This window comes from Budorcas taxicolor, chromosome 15, assembly GCF_023091745.1.
Source record: "Budorcas taxicolor isolate Tak-1 chromosome 15, Takin1.1, whole genome shotgun sequence".
Lineage (NCBI taxonomy): Eukaryota > Metazoa > Chordata > Mammalia > Artiodactyla > Bovidae > Budorcas > Budorcas taxicolor.
In genome coordinates, this window is record NC_068924.1 from 34,225,162 (window position 1) to 34,248,195 (window position 23,034).

General features: G+C 53.9%; 1 protein-coding gene across 1 annotated transcript in view; it reads right to left on the minus strand.

Annotated features, from left to right (window-relative positions):
* The window catches only part of KCNC1 (potassium voltage-gated channel subfamily C member 1), a 42,627-nt gene that overhangs the window by 18,826 nt on the left and 767 nt on the right, over positions 1 to 23,034 (minus strand). The window lies entirely within an intron of this gene.

Genomic DNA, 23,034 nt, shown 5'->3' on the forward strand with positions numbered 1-23,034 from the left:
GAAATGTGTCTAATTTAGGTTTTTTCCCTCTATTTTTTTTTTTTGCTCCTGTTGCAACTACTTGCCTGCAAACAACAAACCAGAAGAAAATGACAGTCTTGTGGAGAGCTAACACCTGGCCCTGCAGAGCCTGTTTCCCAGGGTCACAGCCCAAGATGGGGCCATGTCCCAGACCCAGCACTGCGGCCTCATGCTGCTCAGAGTGGGGGTGATCAACAGGCCCACTTCCGTGGGGTCTTCCATGTGAGCCCCAGGCTGAGGACTGCGAGGAAATGAGGCTTGACAGGAAAGGACACCCAAGGTCACACAGTGAGCTCCGGGCTTCCTGGCCCTAACTCGGGTGACAAAATGATGATGGAGCTTCCTGGTGTCGAGCAGGCTTCCTGGGGCTCTCTTAGCATCGTGTCTCGTGTAAACCTCACGCCAGCCCAGGGAGGTAAGTTCTGCTGTTATTACTGCTTTTCAGACAACGAGTCTGGGGTTTAGGGAAGAGAAGATTCTTGCTCCAGATCTCAGAGGTTCTCAGTGGCAGGATCGGTTTTGCTCCAAAGCCCTGCATTTCAGACCCTCCAAAGGCTCCTTAGACAGCCATGGAAAATGTCCACAGTGCAGGTTGGCCTGGCTGTGCCCTATGAGATGAATGAGGCTGCTCCAGCTTGGCTTCGACCTCAGTCAGCCGCAAGCCCCGGAGCCTCAGAGGAGCGGGGCTGTGCGGTCACAGAGCTCCCCTGCCGTGCCTCAGGCCAAGGAGACCAGGTGTCAGGGCCCCAGAGAAGGTGCCCTTCCCACCTGCTCCTGTGACCTGAGGGTTCCTGCTGGAAAATGGACAGTAAACAGCTTCCATTAGCATCTTTTAAATGTTTAACTTGTTTTTTTTTTCGGCTGCGCTGGGTCTTCGTTGCTGCACGTGGGCTTTCTCTGGTTGCGGGGCATGGGCTTCTCATTGAGGCGGCCCCTCTTGCTGTGGAGCACAGGCTCTAGGACGAGTGGGCTTCAGGAGCTGCAGCACACAGGCTCAGTAGTTGCGGCTCTCGGACTCCAGAGCTCAGTAGTTGTGGCGTTTGGGCTTAGTTTCCCCTCGGCATGTGGGGATCTTCCTGGACCAGGGATCAAACCTGCATCTCCTGCACTGCAAGGTGGAAACCCTCCCATTATCTTAAACTTGGAGGAATACCAGTCTTCCACATGGGAAATTCCTCTTCTAGTTTAGGATATAGAACTATGTCTGTTTCCGGATGAGCTTGTCTACTTTCCTATTAGCAAATGATGACTTATGGAACCCTTCATATTTCCTCTTTTGCTCTGACTGCCAGGAAGCTCAGTTAAATTTGATGCTCAAGGCTGAACCCACCATTTACCTAGATATGAAAGTGAAAGTGAAGTCACTCAGTCTTGTCTGACTCTTTGTGACCCCACGGATTGTAGCCTACCAGGCTCCTCTGTCCATGGGATTTTCCAGGCAAGAATACTGGAGTGGGTTGCCATTTCCTCCTCCAGGAGATCTTCCCGACCCAGGGATCAAACCCGGGTCTCCCACATCATAGGCAGATGCTTTACCATCTGAGTCATCAGGGAAGTATGGAGAGTTGCTATTTCTTATTTTCATTATCCAACTCATATTTTCTTTTCTTTCCTTCCTTATTTCTAAGGATTCTGTTGTACGTGTGTCTCATGGGCCTCAAACCTTCTTGTGCCACAGACTGGAATAAGAAACACCTGACTCAGACTCCAAGATGAGGAAGTGAGCAGGAAGGCACTCCCTCTGGGGCTGGGTCAATAACCCAGAGCAGATGTCTCTGCTGGTGACCACCAGTGACAGGAGCTCCTGAGACTACATTCTGTCTTTGGACAGCTATCCAGACAGGTATTTCTTATTTAAGCCAGCCTCCCTGCCTCTTTCTGCCAGGGATCCCAGTTCTGCCCTCTGGGGTCACCAGGACACTTCCTCCCTCTGACAGCCCTGCCCACACCTGCAGATAGGCCACAGGGCCCACCCTGAGCTGTCCCTCCCATGTGCCAGGCTTCCTCTGGCTCCATCCATGCTTCCTATCTTGGGCCAGCTCCTGGCCTGTTTCAGAGCCTGATTGTGTTAGGCACCCACTTGCAGGTGGCCTTTTTCAGCGCTCACAGCCACCTCAGTGGTGAGAGTGCTGGGCTCCGTTGAGCCTCACTGACCTCTGCTGTAAAGGAATAATGACTACTCTCGCAAACATGATCTCATTTATCTTTAAAAACCTCCCCAGGGGAGGTGTCATTAACTCCATTTAGCAGATGAGAAAACTGAGGTTCAGATTGGTTAAGATGTGTGCAAAAAAATAAATAAATAAAACACCACCCAGCTGGGAAGCAATAGGCAGAATTTGAAACCAGGTCTCCCTGATGCTAAAACCACCATACTCCAGGGCTTCCATTTATAAATCTCTTTCATATCCATCCAGGCAACCCTTGGATGAAGGCATTTGTCTTCCCATTATAATGTCATAGGAACAGCTGGCTAAAGTTTACAATATCTTCATATTTTGAATCCCATATAAACACTGTGCATGTGCGTGTGTGTGTGTGTGTATGCATGCGCTCTCTCTCTCTCTGTCACAAACACACACACACACACACACACACACACACACACACACTAGCTGGGCCATCAGTAGGACAGCCTTTATTGCCCCCATTTGGTAGATCAGAAAACTAAGGCTCCAAGGTCTACGAAGTGTCCACTAGGAATCCACAGGGAAATTTTCCCCTAGGGCTCACTTATGTTTTTGCACTGAGTCAAGGGTCCTGACTCCCCATAGGGTATGCATGTGTGTGTACATATGTGTGCGTGTGTGTGTGTTGAGAGACACAAAAAGATGACCCCAAGGGGGACAGGTCAGGGAGGGCAGTGGACACAATACAGGTGGGACCACAGCTGACTGCCCACCTGTGTTTCCTCCAAAAAATATTTAAGCTTTACCCCAGGCCTGTGCCAGGCACTGGATACAAGGTGAGCAAAAACAGCCATAGGTCTTGCTGGGAAAGACTGACATTTATCAAATAACCAGGCAGGCAAACACATATTTGTATGAGGAGATGAGGACTTTGGGGGGAATGCACACAGCATTCAATGGGCTTTTAACAACAAGCCTGGGAACTGGAGAGGCCTCCAGGAGGAAGTGACAAGGGTACAGGGGTTGGAAAGGTAGGTAAAAATCACTAGGGAAATGCAAGGTCCAAGGACAAGCATTCTAAGCAGAAAGAACAGGAACAATTCCCCATCCTTGCCTTCCTTGACCATCAGCAGCCTCTAAGACAGCTCACCACTCCCTCTTTTCTGTCACACTTACCAGGTCCCCATAGTCTCTTGATTGTCCTCCCACCTCACTGGCTGCTCCTTCTTGACACCCTTGGCAAACTTGTCCCCAGCCTCTAACTTGTGGGGTGCTCCAGAGTGCAGTCCTTGGTGCTCTTCTCCATCGACACGCATTCCCTTAGTGACCCATCCAGTTTGAAAGCTTAAATACCATCACCTATTCAAATACCACTAACTGCACACTCCCAAACGCTTATCTGCGTCAGGACTCCAGCACCCACCTCCCTCGCGTCTCTGTGGTGGAGATCTACTAGTGTCTCTGCAGCTCAGCACGTCAAATAAGCTCCTATATACCACCCCCACTGCCGGCAGCCTTCTGCATTGCAAGAGATGGCAACTCTATCCTCCCAGGACATTCTTGCCAAAAAACCCTGGAGTCATCCTCGACACCTCTCTTTCTGTCACACCTCACATTTAATTGTAAGGAAATCCTGTTGGCTCAGATCTAAATAAATCCAGAATCTGACCACTTCCCACCACCACAATTACCACCCCATCCGTAGATTTACGGTAAGAGCCTCTTAACTGGTCCCTCAGCTTCCAATATTCCTGGAGCTCTCGGAGTGTTTTCAACACAGCAGCCACATGATCCTTTTAAAATGTAAATCTGATTGTGTCATTTCTCTGCTCAAAACCCTGCTTCAGCTCCCCGTTTCTCTTGGAGGAAGAGCCTCACAACACCCTGAGGTCCCCACGGGATTGGGTTCTCCATTCGCCTTCAAGCTCATCTCCTATCACTGTCCCCCTTGGCTTGTTCCAGCCACACCGCCTCCTCAAACACAATCCTTAAACATGCCAGACGCACGCCCGCCTGAGGGCCCTCACACCAGCCCAGGGTGCCCTTCCCCAGCGTCCTCGTGGCTCATTCTCCTGCCATTGCACGCGGCCCACTGACCACTCTAAAATGTCAGCCAGCACCCCGCGCGGATCTGATTCTCCTTCTTCTGCTCGCCCCATGGAGCGCGTCCCCCTTTGGCAAACACTAACTCTCCCCAGCTTTACTGAAGTACGAGGTATATACAGCAACACTTACCCATTCTAAGCATCCACCTGGACAATGATGGCACTTCACACCATCCAATTCGCTCATTTTCATGTCTGTTGTTTGCCTTTCTCCCCCTTAGCATGTAAGGCCCATGCGGCGGCCAGATCAGAGGATCAGGACTGGCCCTGCCGTTAGACTCAAGTCACACGCTCCACACTAGTAGGGGAAGAGGGGTCCCTTCCTTGGGAACCAGGGGCACAGCTAAGCAAGAGCACAGCTTCCCATCCAATGCATCTGCTTGCCTCAACCCATCTGTCTACGTAGTGGGCACAACTCCCTTAGCCTCCTCAGGAGGAGATCACCTCCTCTGACGCCCACTTTCCCTTGCCTGCACGGGCAGTGCACACAGTCACAGACTCACTAATACAGCATCTGCTTCTACTTTGCAAGGTTCACAGTCGTTGGCTTCGAACTTGTGTTTACACCAGCACTAGCCACACTCTCAGCAGATCGATATCCACGCTGGTAAAAGCATAATCTCTCTCCATGAATCCGTGACGAACCTGGTCTTGGATGCAGTCACTAATCACTTCGCTGTGTTGTCATCAGCTTCATTCCCATAGAGGTGGTGTGTTACACTGGCAAGGGGCACTGTGACCGAGAGCAGATCAGGTCTACACTGGCAGTGGGTATGCTCGTTGACAGCAGACTCATGTCTACACAGGTGGCAGGCCCAGTCACACTCATCTCTTGTCCAGGGGCAAAGACCTGCACCGTTACCGGCTGAGAACATGAATGAGGGGAATGGGCACAAGGGTACCAAAGTTCCTTTTCAGAGGCCAGACAGTCTCCCCTCCCAGCAGGCTGCCAGCTGAAGGCGCTTACTGTGGAATTCAGCAGCCTGAGTCCTGCCTAGGGGGCAGAACTGGCATGGGAACATGAAATTCAAAACCCGAGTGCAGGCTGTGGGGTGAGGATGCTGGAATCTGGAACACATGGTGAGGAGATGAGACCATGTCTATTCCCAGCACCTCGAGATCACTCAAGGTGAGGAGAGACTCGGGCTGTGTGACTCCTGGTGCCACCCGCCCCCTCCCCACCCCACACCCGGGCCTGGCCCAGCCAGCCTGGGCTTAAAAAAGAACCAGGAAATGTCACTTTCTTTTTGAGGAGGTGCGATGGGAGGAGAAAGGCCAGGCAGTTCAGCTGCTGGCCTATTCAAAGGTAGGGAACGGTGACACTGCCCTCAAATCCTGAATCTTGTTTCCTACCCAGGTTGGAAATTTCATGTTCCCATGCCAGTTCCAGCCCCTGCTCCAGTGGATGGAGTGCTGTCTAGGGCCAGCCCAGAGGCCCCAGCCTGCCCGACAGCCCCAGCCCTGCTGCGGCTGTACGACTCCTGTGTTTGCCCAAGCCGGGACCGGGCCTGTGGCCTGAGCAGGCTCAGAGACTCAGAGGCTGTAGCTGAGCCAGATACCATGCACTGCACTGGGTTGCTGTGCTAGGCTGGCTCATGGCGGTAGCTCTAGACTCAGGGCCGAATGTTCGGCCTGGACGATGCCCGCTGCCGGGTGCCATTGTGCTGCCATTTCCCCATCTGCAAAATGAGAGGGGGCCCAGACCCGCTCCAGCTCCTCTTGTAGGATCCCCATGTTACCCGTAAGAACATCTCAGTCCTACCAGAGACACAGCCTGGACGAGAGACAAGTGAGCATGGAGTCTTCCATCCAGCGAGCTGCGGATGCAGCTTTCACTCACGTGGTCATTCATTCAAGCTTCGTACATTCACTGAGTGCCTATTTTATGCTTCACAGGAACATCCAGAAATCACTGCTTTAAATACAGCTTCTGGCACTGGGGAAGGCACGTAGTAGGAATTCAATAGTGAGGGTAAAAACATCCACTGTGTGCTACATCCTGAGCTGGACTCATCATCAGCACTCCCAGTGCCCCATCTCATTGACCCCTGCACCATCTCAGAGGTCCATACTGCAGTTACCATCCCAGTTTCACAAAGAAGGAAACTGAGGCTCAGAGAGGTTAAAGAAGTTGCCCATGATCAGACACCTGGAAGGTGATGGAATTAGGATTTGAAATCCAGCTTTCCATGACTCCAAAACACATGCTCTTAACCAAATGCCTCACCCCTGGATAAACACTGACTGAACGACTGCCTGGGTGAATGAGTAAAACTTTGTATTGGGGCAAGTATGGGTTCATGGGTGTCCGAGCCCATGAGCGTGGGGAGCACGCGTGTGCGGGTGTTTATGTGTTTGCATGCGGAACTGTTTTATGGAAAGACTCTCCCTGTTGTCTTGGTCTTGTGTGTGCTGGAGCTATACTTAGCTGTAGCCGTGACTGTAATGAGCAGTTAGCAGCACACCAGGCACTCTCACTGGGACCTGGTTTCCCAGGGAGATCGCCAGGGCCAGTGTGTGTGTGTGTGTGTGTGTGTGTGTGCACGCGTGTGCAGCGGGTGCAGCCTGGTGCTGGGGAACGCTGAAGCAGGGCTTAGGGAGGGGGCCTGGTAGTCTCAGCACTGTGCCTTATGCAAAGTGAGAGCCTCAGCTCCAGACTAGCTGCATCTAAGCTGCCAAGCCCTGCTAAGCTCAACTCTTGGCCCCCCATGTCCATGGTCCCTTGACTGGCCCTTGTTAGGCAATTAAAACCCTTGGAGCTTGTGTCTAGAGCTTGGGGATTGATGGAGAAAAGCAGTTGGGTGTGGATGGACCTCAGCATACCTGAGCCAGGCTCATCCAGGGTCTCAGGAGAGCCCCTCCTCAGCCAGCACATCAGAGGTATTAAGGAAGCCTGCTTGCCAAGGCTGGGGACCTAAGGAGAAAGAGTGGCCTCCCCACCCCAGAACAGATTGAAACCACAGGTATGCTCAGTGCGGTCTGAGGTCAATCCTCAGGGACTGAAGGCCAATCCTCCTCTCACGGCCTCCTCCAGTGGCTGCAGAGAGCCTGGAAAACCCCCAGGCCCTGAGGACCTCCCTGTCACATGGTTCTTCCTGCAATTTCTTTCCAGCCCGTCCTGGTTCTGCTCCATCAGAGCCTCTCACCTTTGAGATTGAGCCAGTTCCCGAGGCCAGTCCCTGCCCCCAGCTTCCAGCTCCTTCACTCCACAAACCATCCATTCCTTGTATCAGCAAACCCACAGATAGGCTGGGTGGCTCCACCCTGCCTTCTACCCTGAAGTCCTCAGCATCCAAATCCCATCCTCTAGAATGTTTTCATTTAGTGAGAGATAGGACTTCCTCTGCTGCCTTGAAGTCAAGGGTGGCATTTCCTGGGGTAGCGCAACAGGGTCTGGGAAGAGCCCTGGACGTGGAAAGCCTCAGCAAGTCAGTATAAACCATGGTGACTTCTTACACTGAGGCCTTTACTCAGATCCCCAGACTGCCAGTCAAGGAAAAAATATCTTCTTGGTGACAGCCAGGCCTCAGGAGACATGATTCCTGCCGCCTAGAAGGGAAGCCAGTGTCTGGCATTTCTGACCTTTGTGCCACTAAATATATCATTGGTGACAGTGGTTCATGACCCTGAGGTTATGGGGCTACCGGACAAGGCTTCTGCGGCTGCCTCCCTGTCTGTGGCTCAGCCAGGCCTCCTTATACCACCATCCCCAGGGAATCTGAACCCAGGACTAGGTTCAGTGTGCCCTAGACAGCCAGCTCCAACCCCTGGCCAGCACCTTCTGTGTACTGGGCTCCGTGCTGAGGGCTCCACCCCTCTGGGACTCTTCCCCATCTCACACAGGAGAAAATGGCTCAAGACCACCTGCCCAAGCCCACACTGAGGCGGGGGGCACCAAAAGCCAGGCCCAGCCAGATCCAAGTCTTGCCCTCTCATCTCTACCCTGTCCGCTCCTCACATGCCCTCCGCCTTTGGGATCTGGTCTCCCCCCATCGACCCCACACCCAACCACAGCCCTGTTCTGACTATATTTTCTCCCTCAGAAACTACTTTTCTGCCTCTGGTCTAAGTGGGTTCTTCCAGCATCCCTGAGAAGCAGGTGACACCATCATGTACACTTTATAGGTGAGGCAACTAAGGCCCAGAAGGACAAGGGCCATCTTCCAGGGGTGCGGGCCACTCAGGGTCCATGTGACCAGTGCCCACGGCACCACAAGGAGAAGCACGCTGTCCGGGGCTGACCCTTAGCAGATGACAGCCCTGTGGGCTTCCAAAAGGGCAGCCCTCAGCCCAGGGCTCAGGCGGTCTCCAGGTGACCCAGTGGGTGGCTGTGTTCTTCCCAGCTGCTCAGAGAGCCCCTGAGGTTGAGCATAAAACATTCATCTCTAAGTGCTAAGACGGTGGCCCCGGCAGGAGGCTGTGGTCCAAAGTATGTTCAGTCCTGTCCTGCTGACAAGGTCCAAGGGAGTCCCACTCCCCCATTCTACCACCTGCACAGGCAGAGAAGGGCCCTGGGGAACCACTGAAGCCCCCCGTTACAGCACCTCTCTTCACAGACATCAGGTTCACGTTCTCAGAACCCCCCACAGCAGGTGAGGCCAGCGTCTGCAGAACACCCTTTACAGCTGAGGCAGCCAAGGCTGACAAGGTCATACGGCTCACAGCCAACAGAGCTACATTTGGACCCCAGCAGCCTGGCTCCAGTCTGGCCCATCACCACCACATTAACCATCTCTCTCAGCACGCTCGGAGTGAGGGTTCTGCCACAGGAAACTGCAGACAGGACCTTTGCCTGAACGGGCCCCCACCTCTGACTCCCTCACCAACTTCTAGCCCAACAACCCCTCAGAGAGCAGCTCACCCTTCCGCCCCTACCCTGGTGGCAGCCCCATGTGGCCCAGTGTCTCCTCCTGGGCGCAGCTGCCTTTGAGGAGAGGACAGAGGTCCCCCAGGATGGTGAAGCAAGAGCCCTTCCCTGAGGCCCAGCTTCCTGGAGGTCCGGACTGGGCAGCGCCTTTGGCCAGGAGAGGGGAGGAGATGGCAGTGCAGATGTGAGCACAGCCAAGTGCTGGAAGGACACACACTGTGGGTAAGATCCCACTGTCAGGGATCCCAGGGGGCTGTGCGGAGCTCTGCTCTCCTCCTACCGTCCCCCGGTTCAGCCCTGGACCCTGGTCTCTCTCTGCGCCTTGAACCCCAGGCACACACCTGCTTGGGGTTTTTACCTGTCCCATCCACTCTGCTCTGCAGATGCCACATGTCTTCCTCCCTCTCCTCCTGCAAGTCTTTGCTGAAATATCACCTGCCCAGGGAGGCCTTCCCTGCCACAGGAGTTAAGTCACCACCTCCAGCCTTCCCCGGGTCTTCCCTCTGTTGTATATCCCCCTAGCACTTCTTACCATCTGACACATGAAATAGTACATGTATTTCTTTCTTTTTATTCTCCCTGCTTGAGAATGTAAGCTTCTTGAGGGCAGGGATTCTTGACTGCTTTATTCTTTGCTCCACTCTCAGCTTCTAGAACAGTGTCTGCAACCTACTAAGTAGGTGCTCAATAAATATTTGTGGAATGAATGACCAGGTGCTAAGAGCAGCCCCCTGGCAGGGGAACCACACAGACTGTCTTCATGTGGACAGTCGGGACGTAGGGACAGCAGTCCCTTCCTACACTGTGGATGGGGGAGGTAGAAGGTGAGATGGAGTGCACCATGGGGGAAAGTAAAGCAGAATTAGGGTTGCCAGGCTGGCAGGGAAGGGCCAAGTTAAGCCAGGGTAGAAGGGGCAAGCATCTGAGGCCCTGAGGCTTGAGTGAGCTTCCTCTGGCTGCCGTGGGCCCGGCTGACAGAGTATTAGACTCTGGGCCCAGCAAGGCTGGCTCTGGTCCCCTGAGCTCAGCTATCTGGGGCTACTCCAGCTAAAATTAGCCTGTTCCCACTCAGCCTGGTGGGGCAGTCCAGCTGAGGATAGGTACTGCCCACTGGCACCAACAGGAGCCCCAGTCCTGAGCCCTGAGGCCCCAGCAGCTCCTGGGGTCGGCCTGGGCTCTGCTGCCACTGCTCCCTGAGCCTGTGCGTCCCCTGTGAAGATACGTCTCAACACCCTGCACTGGGATGCCTGGGCACAGCCCACCACCCCCGCCACACTGGCACACTTCTCAGCACCTTAGGTCCCTGGGCTTGGCTCCCGACCACAGCCTGATGTCAGCGGCCTCCCTCCCTCTCTGCCCGTGGGCGGGAGTTCCATCATCCGTCTCTCTCACCCCCCTACGCCTGGAGAGGGAGGCAGCGCAGGGGTGAGTGGCCCGTGACAACAGAGGGGGTGACCGAGCCCTCTGAAGAGGGCTATGACCTGCCCATGGCACACGGCAGGTTTACGGCAGGACCAAAACGGATTCTAGGCCTGCCTCCAAAGATGACACCACTGAGATCTGGTTCCTGGGAGAGAGATGATTCTGGAAGAAGGGGCCCCTGGAGCCAAGTAGGTGAGGTGACCCTCAGAGAGGTATTGAAGGGAGAGTCAGTTGCTGAAAAAGGAAGCAGGTAGTGAACAGGCCAGGATTTGGTTCTTCTAGAGCCACGCACTGTTAAAAAGACAATAATGGAACCCACGATAATTAAGCACTTATTATGTTCGGGTTCTGGGCTAAGTGCTTAACACATTCAATCCTCCCGACTTCCCTATGAGTCAGGTGCTATTAATAACCCTCTCTTGAGGCACAGACAGGTTAGGGAACTTGTCCAAGGTCACACAGCTGAAAAGAGGAAGTGGGGCTGGGATTCGAATGCAGGCCTCCTGGCTCAAGAGGCCATGCTTTTAAGGAGAGAACGGGGCTCCGGGGCATATCGCTAAGATCAGGTCACTAGGAAGTGGGGGCCGGCCCCGAAGCCCATGCACTTTCTACTGAACACAGGACTGCGGCTTTAAGCAGGGGAATTTGGGACAAAAGGCATCCGAGGACTTCCAGGGGATGAGTCTGTATTGAAAGCCAGTAACTAATACCTAGAACTTCATGCAAACACAGCTGACAGAGGAAAGGGGTCGATGGGAGCGGTAAAGCGAGGGAAGGAGGTGAATGGAGAAGGAGGTGGGGAAGGAGAGGGAGAAAAAGAACCTGGCTAGTCTTTAGGAGAAACAGAGTCCCAAAGGAAGTCAGATGTGGGCATTCGGCTGGACCAAGTGGACCTGAGAGCTCAGAGTCCTTGCAATGCACAATGTCATCATCCCAAGAGCTTGCACATCCTGGTTTTCAAAAATACTTTTTCAGTCTCTGAGCTCTGGTTGTGGGCAGTGAGTTGGGATGGAGGGCTTGTGTTCCCAGGTGAGGCAAAGAAGGACGGGGTCAGCCAGTAATAGGCTCTGAAGCATGGTGCTGATGTCTGGCCTAGGTCTTGAACTCTGGTCTCCTTATCTATTCTCCCAATGACTATGTATTTAGAACCCGCTATGTGCCAGGCCCTATTCCAGGTACCAAGCACGGAACAATGGGTAAAAGACAAAAATCCCTGTCTTCCTGGAGCTTAAATTCTAGTGAAGCTTTTATTCTTATATAAGAATATAGAGTTTATATTCTAGTAGAACATTCTTTACTATTTCATTGGAAAAGACCCCAGTGCTGGGAAAGATTGAAGGCAGGAGGAGAAGGGAACGACAGAGGATGAGATGGTTGGATGGCGTCACCGATGTGATGGATATGAGTTTGAGTAAACTCCGGGAGATAGTGAAGGACAGGGAAGCCTGGTGTGCTGCAGTTCATGGGTTACAAAGAGTTGGACACGGCTGGGCAACTGAACAACAACATATTCTAGTGGGGGAAGCGGACAATAAACAAGGTCAATAATAAAATACAGTTGGATGCTGTTAAATGCCAAGAAGAAAACGGGAAAGCAAGAAATGGGGGAAGGGATCGCAAGGGTGCAACCTGAGGGGACGACCTCTGAGTACAGGCCTAATGGAGGTGAGGGAGTAAACAGTGAGGGGAAAGTGCTCCAGGTAGAAGGTAGGGTGAGAGGACAGTTCTTGAGGCAGAAGCACCAGCGCTGCGCTGGCGGAAAACCAAGGAGCCAGATGAGTGGGGAGGAAACAGAGCTGGGTGCGGGCAGCTCCTGCGGAGCCTTATAACCCTTGTAGGGGCCTGGGCTGCTCCCTGAGTAAGCAGAGCACAGGGGTGGCTCAACCTGACAAGTGGAGGGCCCTGGCTGCTGTGTGCAGAAGGCACAGCAAAGGGCAGAAGCAGGCGGACAGTTCACAGGAATCCGGGGTCGGGGGGGGGTGCGGGGGGGTGAGGGGGTGGGGAGACAATGGTGGCTTCAGCTAGGGAGGTAGCGGTGGAGGCAATGTGACGAGGTCGGGTTCTGGCTGTATTTTCAGCACGGAGACAATAGGATTTGCTGATCCGTGAGAGAAAAAGAGGAATCAAGGATGGGTGTCGAGGTTTTTGGTCTCAGCACCCGGATGGAAGTGGCTGTCATTTATCCAGCTGGGGGCTCACCCTCCAGGCCCATCACCCCGATGTCAGTGTCTTGGGCACAAGGAAAGATCAGAATCACCCACGAAGCTCTGCCAACCCGCAGACACCCGTCCAGGCCTCTCTGTGTCCTGATACTTCCCCTCCACTGGGAACGGTTTCCTGCCTCAGCACTTCTCAGAATCTGGTGTGCGTATGATTCATCTGAAGATCTTGTTAAAACACAGATTCTGAATCGGTAGGACTGGAGGCAGGGCTGGGACCTGTAACGCTTTCTTTCTACCACGTGCCTAGGTGATGTTGATTCTCTTGGTCAGAAGACCACACTGAGGAGCAACAACGCCTGTGTCCCAGACCCCACGGCAAATCCTCCTTCTCTGAGTATCAGCATCGCCGGAGAACAGACTCTGGAGAGTAAGCATCCTGACCATCTCCTTCCAGACCCAGGAGTCAAGTTCTCCAGGGACAGAGCCCAGGAGTTGGACCTGTCTTCTGCTTTTGGCTGCTTAGCATGTGGGATCTTCCCTGACCAAGGACTGAACCTGTGCTCTGTGTTGGGAATGTGGAATCGTAACCAGTGGATTGCCAGGGAAGTTCAAGCCTGATGTTTTTGAAGGATCCTAAGTAAACTGAAGAATTAATGCTTTTGAACTGTGGTGTTGGAGAAGACTCTTGAGAGTCCCTTGGACTGCAAGGAGATCCAACCAGTCCATTCTGAAGGAGATCAGCCCTGGGATTTCTTTGGAAGGAATGATACTAAAGCTGAAACTCCAGTACTTTGGCCACCTCATGCGAAGAGTTGACTCATTGGAAAAGACCCTGATGCTGGGAGGGATTGGGGGCAGGAGGAGAAGGGGACGACAGAGGATGAGATGGCTGGATGGCATCACTGACTCGATGGACGTGAGTCTGAGTGAACTCCAGGAGTTGGTGATAGACAGGGAGGCCTGGCGTGCTGAGGTTCATGGGGTCGCAAAGAGTCGGACACAACTGAGCGACTGAACTGAACTGAAGTAAACTGAAAGTTAGCCACGGATGGGGGTCCCCAGCAAACACCCCTCTAGCCCCATTACAACGATTGCAAACACCCCTGGCCCGTCCAGCACAGCAGCAGCCCACTGCCTCCCTTCTCAGCAGTGCCCCAGCACCATCAAAGATAGCCCCAGCCTGCCCTGCTCCAGCTCCTAGAGTCTGGCATAGCATCTGGTCTCTCAGTACACCTTTCTGCAACTCGTGAAGGGCAGACAGCTAAGAGAAGGGCCTGGAGAAGAGAGCTGTAGGTGCCACCCGCTGGGCCAGAGCAAGCACACCATAGGGAGGTGGTACCCCCCGGTTTATGCCATGAGAGGACTGGGGGAGTCTACACACCCAGTGACTCCCAGGGGTCCAGCGCCTGTGGCGACACCAGGCAGGACGGGATTACTACAGGAGCCTGAATGAATGGAGGAGGAAGCTTCTCAGACCCCCTCCCCTGGGCTCTTGCCCGCTTGACACCAGGAGAGCTCACATGTGCCCTAGAGAGGAGCTGGGCCCAGAATGTGGAAGGAGAAATAGGTAAGGACTAACCCAGCTCCCGGGGCTTCCCAGGTGGCGCTGGTAAAGAACCTGCCTGTCAATGCATGAGACACAAGAGATGCGAGATGCAGGTTCAGTCCCTGGGTTGGGAAGATCCCCTGGAGGAGGGCATGGCAACCCACTCCAGTATTCATGCCTGGAGAATCCCATGGACAGAGGAGCCTGGCGCGTTATGGTCCATAGGGTCCCAGAGAGTCAGAGACAACTGAAGCAGCTTAGCATGCATGCACAGCCTGGCTCCCACAGTGCCTTTGGGAAGCTGAAGCTTGGAACTCTAGACTCCTGGAGTGTCAGAGTGGTGAAGGGACTTGGTGGTCATTTAGAACAGGGGTCCCCAGTCTCTGAGATCTAATGCCCTATGACCTGAAGTGGAGCTGATATAATAATAATAGAAATAAAATGTATAATAAATGTATTGTGCTTGAATCATCCTGAACCCATCCCCCACCCTGGTTCATGGAAAACTGCTTTCCACAAAACTGGTCCCTGCAGTCAAAAAGGTTGGGGACTGCTGATTTAGAAGGTCCTCTACCAGTCCACTCTAAAGGAGATCAGTCCTGGGTGTTCATTGGAAGGACTGATGTTGAAGCTGAAACTCCAATACTCTGGCCACCTCATGCAGAGTTGACTCTTCACATTGGAAAAGACCCTGATGCTGGGAGGGATTGGGGGCAGGAGGAGAAGGGGATAACAGAGGATGAGATGGCTGGATGGCATCACCGACTCGATGGACATGAGTTTGAGTGAACTCTGGGAGTTGGTGATGGACAAGGAGGCCTGGTGTGCTGCAATTCATGGGGTCGCAAAGAGTCGGACACGACTGAGTGACTGACCTGAACTGAACTATCTTCCAAAGGGAGAGAAACTATAGCCTGAACCTGCCTATGGGAGCCTGGTTGGCTTAGTGGCCTGGCTACAGATCTTGCCCTTGTGTTGCCTCATGCCCACAACGGGGGTCCTGTCTGTGGCCTCGTCTCTCCTCGTCTCTGGGCTGGTGCTAAGCCACAGGCCCCCAGGAGTGACCTACTGACCGTCAGCTCAAATCAGGCAAGCCTGGTGACTTCTTGCCCAACCCAAACCATGCACTTCCAAAGGAGTCACAGAGGGCAGGAGTAGTCAGGCTAAGCATTAGGGACCTGGGGGAATGGATTTTCGGTTCAGCAAAAACTAGAAAGGCTACTGGGAGAGGGAATAGATGAGCAAAAACCCGGAGGCTGGACTGAGGGCTGAAGATGAGGTCAGGGAGGAGCCTGGCAGAAGGGAGGAGCCTGGCAGAAGGGAGCAGCAGGACCCGTGGCTGGCTTCCAGAGCAGAAGGCCTCGAATGCGGAGCTGAGGAGGAGCCAGCATGCTCACCAGGTGTCACCTCTTGCAGGATAACTTCTGATCCTCCCAAGCCCCCCAGACATTTCCGGGGGCCTGCACGGCTGGCAGGGGCAGGAGAGGCACCTTCTGAAAAGCCTCTTCTTGGGGGCTGCCAGGGCATCATCTTACCCCACCAGGCTGGGCTTTCACCTGCCATGGTTCAGGGGCCAGAACTGCAGAGCAGGATTCCCAAACAGGTTTCTGGGAAAGAGAGTTTGCTGAAGGAGGAAGGAAAACAGAAGGAAACCCAAGCCTGTGCCACAGCCAGCCACAGCCCCCAGTTCCCTGGAATAGCGACAAGAGGCAGTACTGAATTGCGGTTATGGATGGAACTCCGGGGTCAGGTGGTCCTACAGCTAAATGCTCGTCCACTACTCAGGGTCTACAATGACCTTGGAAAGGCTACTTAACCTCTCTGAGCTGCAACAGCCTCATCTGGGACATTGGTGTGATAATAATGGTACAGCTCCATGGGTGTTCGTATGACAATTGAATGAGAATACGTAAATCAAATCCTTAAGGCTGTCTGATACATAGTAAATGCTTTAGTAAATAAAGTGCATGTGTGCTAAGTCGCTTCGGTTGTGTCTGACTCTCTGTGACGCTATGGACTATAGCCTGCCAGGATCCTCTGTGTGTGGCATTCTCCAGGCAAGACTACAGGAGTGGGTTGCCCTTTCCTGCTCCAGGAGATCTTCCCGACCCATGGATTGAATTTGAGTCTCTTAAATTTCCTGCATTGGCAGGAGAGTTCTTTACCACAACACCACCTGGGTAGTAAACAGTAGCCATTAGTATGGTGACTCAAGAAAGGGGCTTCTGGAAAATCTTGCCTGGGGGATGAATACAGGATCTGGGCCAAGTCTGGGTTGACTGGGTAAGAGAGGTCTCTACCAGCTGTACTGGGCCCTGGGAGGGGAGTGGGGAAGGGAGGAAGGAGGGCAGCTAACTGCTGCCCAGGTGGAATTTAACATTCTCTTAAAACTGACAGAGCAAATAAATACAAACGGCCAGCCCCTAGGCCAAGAGGCTTGGGTTGGAGTTTGAGCCTCGTTGATGGGCTGTGTGGTCTTAGGCAAGTGTCTTCCCTGCTCTGAGCCTGATTTTCCTCTGCCGGATGAGGGCAGTAGTTAGAGGTGGCCTGGCAGCACCCAACAGTCCTGTGCATGTGAAAGGCGGTCCCTCCCCGCAAGTGGTTCCCCAGCACTAGGACCGGGCATCTCACCGTCCCCAGAGCCTCTTAGGTTCCCCTTTCCCTGGAGCCTGCACCCAGGGTGTGGCCAGGCTGGCCCAGGGCCCATGGGAGGCTGCAGCCTGAGGCCCTGACCTTTTGGTCCAGAGTGAATACACTGGTCATGGGACTGCTCAGAATAGTCATAGCACTATATTCAGCTGTCTTGGGAGGCCCCGAGATCCTTGGTCCAGGCAGTGGGCCCTGGAACGAGCCCGCACCAGCTCCCTTCCCCCACCTCTGAAACAACATACTTCCCTCTCTTGGAGGTTCAGGCCAGTCTCCTCTAAAGCTCTGGCATATTCTAGACTGCCCAGAGTTAGGGAGCACATATGCCTGCCCCAAGAGTGCCAGACCCCGGTACTCGCTGAGGTGTTGTAAGGTAGACGGGGCTTCCAGCCACGGAACCAGGAGGTAGAGACCTGAGTTTCTAAACCAGCCCCCTAACTTGGTCACACGTGACCTTGGACAAAGCACGCCTCTTTGGGCCTCGCCTTCCTCGTCTGTTTCAATAATGGCTCCTATTAAACTGAGTATGTAAGAAGCTTAGATTCTGGAGCAGGAGACAGATTGGAATCAAGCAAGACTGTTAATGAGCATTTTGTTACACACTAGATTGCTACTTTAAAGGGAAGGACTCTGGTCCTAGACCCAGCCTGTGGGGTCCAGAAAGGCATTGCCAGGGAGCTGAGGTTTGAGGAGGGGTGTCAGGGATAAAGAGGGGCAACGCAGGAGGAAAAAGAGAACAGCATATGCAAAGGCCGTGAGGCAGGGGGACCTGTCATGTGCAAGAAACTGAATTGCGGCCAGGATGACTGAAGCTCATCTGATGTGATGGAGAGAGCCAGGCCAGAGGAGCCTAGAGAGACAGGCAGGGCCTGAGGGGCCACAGAATGGGCTGGGCAAGCACCGAAGGGTTTTAAGCAGGCAAGGCTGTGAGCTGACAGATTTGTGAGTTGAAGAGATCTCTGTGGCTTACAAGTGGAGGATGACATGGAAGGGCCAGGGGCTGGAGGCAGGACAGGAGTCGGGAAGCTACAGGAGGGTGGGCCTGAGGGACACAAAGATGGCTGGAAACCAGGATAGTGGGCATAGGACAGAGGGCAAAGGGTGGAGCCTAGAGAAAGTCATGGAGTGAAATGCTAATCCGACCAACAGGAGTTTAATAACAGAAGCCAACATTTATTGAGCACTGACTTGGGGCTTTCCACCAACATGTAGGTAACTCAGTTAATCTTTCCATCAACCTCTGGGACAGGTTCTATCATTATGCCCATTTTAGAGGTGAAGAGGCTGAGAAACTCACTAGAAGACACTCGGTTGGTGACTTTCATTACTGGTTGGAGGGCTTCCCTGGTGGCTTAGAGGATAAAGCATCTGCCCACAATACGGGAGACCCGGGTTCAATCCCTGGGTAGGGAAGATTCCCCAGAGAAGGAAATGGCAACCCACTCCAGTACTTTTGCCTGGAAAATCCCATGGATGGAGGAGCCTGATAGGCTATAGTCCATGGGGTCGCAAAGAGTCGGACACGACTGAGCAACTTCACTTCAACTTCATTACTGGTTGGGGGGCTGGCGCAGGGGAGGCTGTCTACCATTCAAAGACACGTGGACACCTGTCAAAACATTGCAAGAAGGTGAGGAACACCGGATGGTGGACACACTTGGTGAGGAGTGCTTAGAGTGGCCAGAGGGGAAGGCACCGAGCCCTTCTGCCCTGCTCATGGGTCTCCTTCACATGTGCCCATGAATTAGCACCCCTGTCCCCAGTCCCTCCACATGCCAAGCCAAGAGCCCAGTGTCAGCTGGGACCCAAGGGAAGGCTGAAGTCTCTGGCTGGGCAATTCATCCCAGCTGCCAGGGGAGGATCCTCCCCAGGGGTTGGGGGAGAGGAGAACTACATCAGGTTCCAAACAGGTGGGGACAAGAAAGAGAGATGGAGACCTGGCGTCAGAGGAGAGCTGGGCAGTGGGGTGGGTGGAGGTGGGGCTTCCCAAGCTTGGGGTCACTGGCACTTCTTTGTCACTGGAAAGTCAAGTGACTTTGGGGGAGAGATGTCCACACATCAACACACACACGCACAGGACACTCTGCGGTCTGTAGCACAGGGCACACCACTGGTGACGTGTGACTTGACACCAAACAATGCTCCTGATGACAACATGAACATCAAAGATAAAAGCCAAGAGCCTCAGACCTGTGCTGGCCCCCAGGGGAGAGAGGAGGGCAGTTTTCAAGGCTGGGCTGCTCCAGGCTGCTCCCACATGACCCTGCCTGCTCCCACACCTCAGCAGTTTTGCATGCTAGCACTGCTGTTCCCGGCCCTCTGCCTGGGTAATTCCCACTTGCCCCTCAAAGTCCATCCCCGAGTTACCTCCTCCGGGATAGTTCTTACTCTCACAGTCCCAGGAAGCCCCTTCACGGCCCTCACCACAAAGTGTCATCGTCATCTTTTGCTTGTGTGTGTCTGGGGCATGACCCCTCACGCCAAAAGACAAGTTGGGCTTATCCTGCCCCAGCTCACCTCCCTACCCCTCACTCCCTCAGCGTGGGAACCCAGGAACCAGTAGGAGAGAGGGGCCAGCAAACCAGCAGCTCTGGCTAGCACTGTTACCTCCAAAGAGCTCAGATGGAACCTCCCACCCGCCTGGTTCGCCCCTATCTCCCAGGGCCACTACTAAGGCCTGCAGTGTGGTGGCCTCACTGTCTACCAACAACTATCTGGCCTGGGCTAGAGTAGCGTTTCCACTGAAGATGGGAGAATAGGGGGCAAAACCACTCACTAAGGCAGCTCAGAAGCCCCAGGAGATAAAGGCAGCAGGCAGGAAGCGGGTCTGAGTTTCACCTCCCTCAAGGCACACACACACACAGGTAACCCAAAGCCCCTCTCCCATACAAGTGCACACAGCCACAGTGACACCAGGTTCCCGTACAGAGCTCCTGCCTCACACGTGCCTCACATACCCACAGGGTCTCTGTCACACACATAGAGCTCCCCACCACAGCCTCTCACACAGATGGTCTCGCGCACGCAACCTTACGTGCAGAGCTTCCTGTGTCCCACCCGCCACACACAGAAATACACTCACCTCAAGTCTCACACCCTCCCCAAGAACCCTGCTCTCTCACACATGCACAGAGCAGCTCTCTGACACACACAGTCCCCTCTCTCTCTTATACACGCACTCTCTCCCACACAGTCCCATTCTCACACACAAAGTCCCTCTCTCAAAACCCATGGAATCTGTCTTTTTCACATTCACATGGGATTACTCTGATACAGAAACACACAGAATCTCTCTCACGTAGTCAGTCTCAACACACACACCCACCCACCCCCCGAGTCTCACTCACACATGCTTTTATTCTCATGTGGCCTTACACACACACACACACACACACACACACACACACACACACGAAGACCCTCTCACACCCACACAGAATCTCTCTTACACAGATTCTCACACATACAGCTTGTCTTTCACACACATCTACAATGTCACACGCAGGATTCTGGTCTGGAATCCTGAATAAACATTTGAATCCCTACACAGCAATCTGAGGCGGCCTGGGGCCCACGACGGGGAGGGGTAAACAAAGGGGACAGCGGTGGCGGAGCCGAGACGGAGGAGGGAGTTTGGGCGGGCAGCCGGCTGGGCTCTGCGCAGATGAGCCGCAGAGAGGCAGCGCAATGCAGCTAGGCCAGCCGGGTGTGCAGCGGGAAGCCTGGGTTCTAATCCAGGCTCTGCCCTCACTTCCTGTGTGCCCTTGGGCAGGCCCCAGTGTCCTCAGCTGTCACCCAAGGGAGCTGGAACAACTCTATGTGGCCACTGGGGAAAGAATGTCGCACAGACAGGCTGAAGGGGCACCTTCTACGCACCCCCCCACCCCCCCACCCCCACCCACTGCTCAACTTTTCCCTCAGGCTGCTCTTCAGTGGACACTGGAGAGAACCAGGACTTTTCTGTAAGACTCTGTACACCAACACGACCCCCTTTAGTCAACTCATGTATCTTCATGGGGGGATGGCCTGTGGGAGGAGATGGATGGGGTAGGGGGCTACAATATCTCCCACGTGACCACTGCCTATCCTGAAACTCAGGGGCTAGGGGCAGAGCCCTGAAGCTGACCCCAGGAGTTGGGTGGGGGACTCAGCCTCTTGCTAGGGCACCAGGAGGTGGAGAGGACCATATGGAAGCTGGGCCTACTCTTTGCTTCTGGGGACAAGGGGGTGGTGGTGGTAGCAAGATGCTTCCCAAGGTCAAATGCAGGCTAATGGGCAGCTGCTCTAACCTAGGCCTCTGCAACCCCTGCCCCCTGCCCCCTGCCCCCACATGCCCCAGTTCAACCTCCCAGTCCCCTTTCTCCTGCCCCTCCTCACAGCTCAGCTACAGCTTCCAGTTACATAATCCCCTGGCTATGGTGGCCTCTGTCAGGAGAGGGGAGGGAGGAGACCTCTGAGGATCCCAGTCTCCTCTGGAGATGGCAGGGAGCTGGTGGCTAGGTGAGTGGAGGACGGGGTCCCAGGGGACTTGGGTCACAGTACACCATGGCCTCTAACTCCCTGGGTGACCTTGGGCAGGCTTTCCGAAACAGAGGGTTTAACTCTCTCCCTATTACTGCATCTCCACACACCCCCTCTCCGCCCCAAACACACACAGATCTGACCTAAGATTTAATATATAAGACCTGTTGCCCTCTCCCTCAGATGCTAAAACACTGAGTGTTAGATCTCAGTAACACGTCCATCAGGCCTGTGCCTAAACAGCCTTTTCCTGCTGTGGATGCTTCAGTGCCCCCTGGTCCCTTCACCCCACTGAAGTCAGCCAGGCAGGCACTCCTGCTCCCTCCCCTGCCCGAACCTCCATCCCTGGTTCCCAGAGCAGGAGGGAAGGGGTGTGGAGCAGCAAAGGAGATTGGGCATTGAAGGTAATGTCTTGCCTGGGAGGGGATTAAGGGGTGGCTCACACATGGGGGAGGGACTCTGCTTTAAATTCCCAGCTCTGACCCTTCCCCTCTGTTCAGATCTCTGAGGGCAGAGCCTAGCAAAGGCAAGAGGGGTTTCTTCCAGGGTAGGTGGCTGCTACCCCTGTCTCCCTTTTGGACTCAGCTAAGCAGCAAAGACCCTTAGAATTCACCAGGCCCCCCCCCTCTCTCTTTACATTTGAGGGAACTGATCGGAGGAGCCAGTTGATGGGCCAGGGTGGGCAGCAGGGTGCCCTTTCTCCCTGGCAACAAGCTGCTGTCACTAAAGGGGAGTGGCTGATGAAGACATACCTCCCTGTCACACCCCTGTAGACACCCTCCCTGTCCGGACAGGTCTTAGAAGCAGCACAGGCAGAAGCCCAGAGGCCCCCTCCAGCCCTCTCTCCTTTTGACAAGGAAGAAGGGCAGGCTCTGTTTCCAGCAGCAGGTCTCAGAGGGATCACACCCTCCCTCCCACCCCATCTATCAGCTAATTAGCCATAAAGACTGCCCCTTGACCATCTCCCTGGGATGGTCTGAGGCTGCTTCCCAGGGTGGGGTGGTCCATCTCAGGCAGCAGATCAGGTCTCAAGCCCTCTTCTGTGGGCCCTGGCTGGTCCCACACGCCCCTTACCTGGGAGAGAGGAAGGGCTCCTACTTCCCTCCCCACACCCAAATCTAAAGGACAGTTCAGAGTTTCACCTGTACACCTGCAGAGATGGCAATGCACATGCGCAGGCACGCCTGCACACTCAAACACACAGCACATGCTCACTCATTCTCACCGCATACCTTACCACCCAAATATACACCACCACACTTACATAAACATGCCACACTATCAACTCATGCACACATGCACACCCATTCACACTCACTTACACATACTCAACTCAGAAATACATCAACTCATGCACACAAACACACCCATTCACACTCACTTACACATACTCAATTCAGAAATACATCAACTCATGCACACAAACACACCCATTCACACTCACTTACACATACTCAATTCAGAAATACATCAACTCATGCACACAAACACACCCATTCACACTCACTTACACATACTCAATTCAGAAATACACAGGCCTTTACATGTGTACAAAGCTAGCCATCCTTGAGGAGAGTCACTGTCTCGGCCACACGCGCACAAACATCCTCCTTTC